At 38.5% G+C, this 6000-nt stretch overlaps 1 protein-coding gene across 2 annotated transcripts in view; it reads left to right on the top strand.

The window, feature by feature from the left end:
* The window catches only part of cd276 (CD276 molecule), a 218394-nt gene extending 212970 nt beyond the window's left edge, over nt 1–5424 (top strand). The window contains exon 8 of one of the 2 annotated variants that reach the window (XM_057819777.1): nt 2002–5423. The gene's annotated coding sequence lies outside the window, so the exon portion shown is untranslated. Of the gene's footprint in view, nt 1–2001 lie in introns of both variants that reach the window. The other variant, XM_057819855.1, reaches the window with a different exon arrangement.
* The last annotated feature ends 576 nt before the right edge of the window (nt 5425–6000 follow it).

Raw genomic sequence — 6000 nt, forward strand, 5'->3', positions numbered from 1 at the left:
TGGCAGGCCATGACATTGACTGGATGAATCTTTCTCTGAGGAATACTTTAACAGTTTTAGCTCTGTGGCATGATTCATTGTCATCTTGGAAAATGACAAACATATTTTCAATTGAAGGGATAAGAAAGCTGTCTAAAATTTCAATGTAAACTTATGCATTATTGAAGATTGAACCACAGCCATCTCCCCAGTGCCTTTGGCTGTTATGCAGCCCCATATCATCAAGGACTGAGGGAATTTTTATGTTTTCTTTTCTTTGTAAATCTCACTGGAACAGCACCAAACCAAAGTTCCAGCATCATCACCTTGTCAAGAGTCAAGAATCTGTATTGGACAAGGTGATGATGCTGGAACTTTGGTTTAAGTTCCAGCATCATCACCTTGTCAAGAGTCAAGAATCTGTATTGGACAAGGTGATGATGCTGGAACTTTGGTTAGGTGCTGTTCCAGTGAGATTTACAAAGATGACTGCCTGAAGAAAACATTAAAATTCCTTCAATCCTTGATGATATCTGACCTGTAAGGATGATCTAGCAACTGCAATCAAAGAGAGTTGGCACCAAATTGATGAAGGATACTCATCAAGTCCATGCCTCAGAGACTGCAAGCTGTCATAAAAGCCAGAGTTGGTGCTACTAAATACTAGAGATGTGTTTTGAGTGTTATTTCTTTGTTTGTTTCTCATGACTCCATATTTTTTCCTCAGAATGGAGTGATTCCATAAATATTTCCCTGCAATTGCTCTATAAAAGTAACATTTACTGACCAATTGACACAAAAACGGCATTTGTTCATAGTTAAGCTGCCGCTGTCCTCACTGTATTATGGGATTTTCACACCAAAAGATATTAACCGGTAACACTATATGTGACATCCGCATCATAAGGCTGTCATGGGACCAAATGAACCACCATTAAGCTTTGCAAGCATTTGGCTGCAAAGCATCAGTGTTTCAAGAAACTTCATTTGGCCATCATTACTCCATTGGAGGAGACAGTCAACCTCTGCTGCCACCTGTTGTAAACACTATTGTCGTCCAACATGCCTCCCAGCATGCATTGCAGCGCTACAGATGTAAATAACAATCAAAGTTGTTCTGTGCTAATTATTTCTTCAGTTACTGTTGCAGTTGTTTCATTAATTACTAGTTATGGAATTTGGTAACACTTTATTTGACAGTGGCGCCATAAGACTGTCATACGACCATCATAATTATGACGACACTGCCATGAGCATTATTGAATGCTTATTACAGATGTAATTCTGTGTCATCTAGCAAATTATCTCAATTTTAAATGGATGTAAAAGATCCGAGCTGGACATTAACGGAGTTAGTGACATAGTTTGCAGGATGACACTTAATAACATCTGTCATAAGCATTCATTAATGCCCATGATAGTCTCTTCTTTTTCTTTTCCTTTCGGCTTGTCATGGAAGTATGACAGTCTTATGGCAGTCTTATGACGCCGCTGTCAAATAAAGTGTTACCTATTAAGCCAATAAACCAACAAATACGCTGCAGTGGACTATAAGCCGCAGGATTCAAAAAGAGAGAAAAAAGTAGCAGCTTATATTCCGAAAATTATAGTATATATATTTTTTTATATTACCCGAAGTAATCACTAGCCATATAAAGAGTTAATTTTCCGGGTTTGGCGTAACAGCAACTCAGTAACTCAGCAGCCAAGTCGTCAATGAGTTTTTATGTAAATTAAAAAAAAATAATAATAATATATATATATTTTTTTTAATTAACTAAATTCATGTAAATTAACATTAATTTAGGACACAATTCTGGTTGTCCCTTTCAGAGACACAATTTCAGAAATGAGCAGCCCCCCCAAAAATTGACCACCCTTTCAGCAAACATCCAGGAGAGAAAAAAAACAGCTAGGAGCCCAAATGGTTTAACTATTAAACATAAATGACTTTTTTTTCTGATTTTCACAAACGTCTTATAAAGCTAAAACTCTAAACTTTGTCTTTTATTTTTTCTCTAGGAGGTTCAGATAGGTGGCAGATACGATGAGGTCTGGTGGCTGACAGAATCCATCAGCTTGCTGACAGATTTTGGCAATCAACCGTTACGACGTCTTCCGTCATTGCCCCAGCGGAAGTCCATCATCATCACCATCAGCATTGTCTCCGTCCGTGTGTGAAGCTCCCTCAAGCGTCCATCAACACACATGTGCCAATAAGTACTCATGGCCCTAATGTCCTTTTTTCTATCAATGGAAGACCACCACCAGCCAGTATGAATTGTTTGCAGTGAGAGCTTTTTGATGTAAAAGATAGTAAAACTATTTTTTTATTTTAAAATGAAACGTTTCAGATCTTCTTGAAATCATCTCCATCATTTAGTCCCGCGCTAGCTAATTAGCGTTTGTCGCCTGGGTTACTGTTATCTGTCCACATGTGCTCTCAGCCTCCCCCCACCTCTGCCCCCACCGCTATCTCCTGGAACTAGAGGCGATTGTAATTGAATGCCAGCTAAACTCCAGCAAACTGCAAATGGTGCATGGGACACACCCCAACAATCATCTATACAGTATTGCATTGTTTTAAATGAACGCAAGACTACAGCCTGTGCGGCGTGGTTGATGTTGTGGGTAAGTCTGATTTCATTACAGGTACAAGGGTTAATCAGTCTCCGTGCCAACGTTTCAATGTCAAAATTGTGCCTGTTTTTATTGAAAACATGGCGAATAAACCATTGTTCATTCGTGTGCATAATATGAAGTATGCATGTGTTTTGTTTTCCAACAATGCTCAACTATGTTTTTAATTAATCTATTGTACCTGCGGCTAGAAAGTGAAGAGCTGTCTCTATCTGAAATGCAGGAGGGATGTCAGTGAAGGGGAGATTGCCAAGAACCTATCAAAATACCCATCTGGCATTCTACTCCCTCTTTGACAATCAAGCCCTGTTCTGTGGTTCACTGAAATGTAATGAAATGGCTAATTTCTTATGCATTTTACAGTGTTGCTCAATGTGTAACGGACATATGTAACATTTATATATATTCCAACTGTCAGACAAGAGTAAAAAGAAAAAGTTATACAAAGCTATTAGAAACATACAGTGCTGCCCAAAAGTATTGGCACCCCTGCAATTCTGTCAGATAATGCTCAATTTCTTTTTGCTTGCAATGAAAAAACACAAAAGAAAATGGGGAAAATATATATTTTTTCATTTTACACAAAACTCCAGAAATTGGCTGGACAAAAGAATTGACACCCTTTGAAAAACTCACGTGATGCTTCTCTAATTTGTGTCATTAACAGCACCTGTTACTTACCTGTGGCACATAACAGGTCGTGGCAATAACTAAATCACACTTGCAGCCGGTTAAAATGGATTAAAGTTGACTCAAACTCTGTCCTGTGTCCTTGTGTGTACCACATTGAGCATGGAGAAAAGAAAGAAGACCAAAGAACTGTCTGGGGACTTGAGAAGCAAAATTGTGAGGAAGCATGGGCAATCTCAAGGCTACAAGTCAATCTCCAAGGACATGAATGTTCCTGTGTCTACTGTGCGCAGTGTCATTGAGAAGTGTAAAGCCCATGGCACTGTGGCTAACCTCCCTAGATGTGGACGGAAAAGACAATTGACGAGAGATTTCAACGAAAGATTGTGCGGATCTCGATAAAGAACCTCGACTAACATCCAAACTAGTTCAAGCTTTCCTGCAGTCCGAGGGTACAACAGTGTCAATCCGTACTATCTGTCGGCATCTGAATGAAAAGGGACTCTATAGCAGGAAACCCGGGAAGACCCCACTTCTGACCCACAGACATAAAACAGCCGTGCTGGAGTTTGCCAAAACTTGACCTGAGAAAGCCAAAAACATTTTGGAAGAATGTTCTCTGGTCAGATAAGACAAAAGTAGGGCTTTTTGGGAAAAGGGCTCAACACACAGGAAAAATCAGGAAAAAAAAAACAAGGCCTTCAAAGAACGCGTCGGTACAGTTAAATGTGGCGTTGGTTCCCTGATGTTTTGGGGTTGCTTTGCTGCCTCTGGCACTGGACTGCTTGACCGTGTACATCGCATTATGAAGTCTGAAGACTACCAACAAATTTTGCAGTCTAATGTGGGGCCCAGTATGAGAAAGCTGGGTCTCCCTCAGAGGTCATGGGTCTTCCAGCAGGACAATGACCCAAAAACACACTTCAAAAAGCACTACAAAATGTTTTGAGAGAACGCACTGGGGACTTCTAAAGTGGCCAGCAATGAGTCCAGACCTGAATCCCATAGCACACCTATGGAGAGATCTGAAAATGGCAGTTTGGAGAAGGTACCCTTCAAATCTCAGAAATCTGGAGCAGTTGGCCGAAGAAAAATGGTCTAAAATTCCAGCAGAGCATTGTAAGAAACTCACTGATGGATACCGGAAGCGGTTGTTCGCAGTTATTTTGTCTAAAGGTTGTGCTTTCAAGTATTAGGCTGAGGGTGACAATACTTTTATTAGGCCATTTTTGGAGTTTTGCGTAAAATGATAATGATTTTATTTTATTTTTTTCATTCTCTTTTGTGTTTTTTCATTGCAAGCAAAATAAATGAAGATATCACTACCAAAGCATTTGTAATTGAAATCATTTTATGGGAGAAATTGAGCATCATCTGACAGAATTGCAAGGGTACCAATACATTTGGCCAGCACTGTATATACCCAGGAAGATAAAGACCCCCTAACCTCGCGCATGACTTTTAATTGTATAATTTGTCTCTAAAATGGTCATTAGTACACCTAATGACCTTAACGTATCTTTATCATCGTTAAGGAAATAAGTCAATTTACAACAAAGAATTACTTTATTACACAATGTAAATAAGTAACAGAAAATATTTAAAGTGCATCAATTTGCCTGGGGATTAGAAAAAAAAAACTGTAAGCCAAGTATGCCTACTACATACACTTTGTCCAATTTTCTTCTTAGCATTCGGGTAACTTTCTTTCATCTCATTATCGCTTGCAGCCTTTTCATCCCAATGCAGAAAGTTGTCTCTTGAAGGTTTGTTTACTCTTTTCATATTGTTGGCTTGGTGCAAAAAACCCGACACTGTATCGAAAATGAGTGTCACTGCCATCTACTGTAGTGGATGTGCAACTACACTTAATTGTAGTACAGCTAAACAAAAAAAAAAAACATGTACCCAATCAGTGGCGCGGGAAGTGGGTTGCTGAAGGTGCTGCAGCATCCCCTGGTGTGGGGGAGGGAAAAAAATGTGTTTTGGTAGGTTTTTTGTTGTTGTTGTTAAAAAAATAAATAAAACATTGAAACAATAGCGTATTTAATAGCGTATTGAACTTTGAGCATGAAATATATATGTTAAAATGTTTTTTTTTTCTTTGTTAATAACATGGTCACCACCTGTCACCTTGTTTGTCACGTTGAATAGGGCGCTATTGGAACGGAAATGTTAACTGTAGACAGAAGAGGCATTAACATGGTGCAAAACTTTTTTTTTTTAACAAAATCAGCGAAATTTTCTTAAATTCAGTTCGAAAATGAAGATGATTATGATGATAGTTATATAACAGTGCCCAGTGAGGAAAAGTTAGCTACAGATTTAGACCGTGGAGATGATTCTGTTGAATCACTAGCCCAAGCGGGAGACATTACTGCAAGTGCCATCCTAGATAAAATTGACCTTAATTCACTGATGAAGTTAATCAAAAACACACCAGAAAGGAAATGTACCTTTGGTGTCTTCTACCCGTGTATCATTAGTTCATTCCATATCTGTTTTCGAACCAAAATCGGAAAACAGATAACGACTTGTTTCATTTCTCGTTTTACAATCCAAAATCGGAAAATTGGTAACGACTTGTTATTGCATTTTTTGTTTTCAAAGAAAAAATATAAGTGTATCATTCGTTCATTCCGTATCTGTTTTAGAATCCAAAATCGGAAAACAGATAACGACTTCTTTTTTTTATTTCTCCTTTTCAAATCAAAAGTCTGAAAACAAATAACGGTGTGTTTTTCGCTGTAT

Source organism: Corythoichthys intestinalis, chromosome 1 (assembly GCF_030265065.1).
Source record: "Corythoichthys intestinalis isolate RoL2023-P3 chromosome 1, ASM3026506v1, whole genome shotgun sequence".
Lineage (NCBI taxonomy): Eukaryota > Metazoa > Chordata > Actinopteri > Syngnathiformes > Syngnathidae > Corythoichthys > Corythoichthys intestinalis.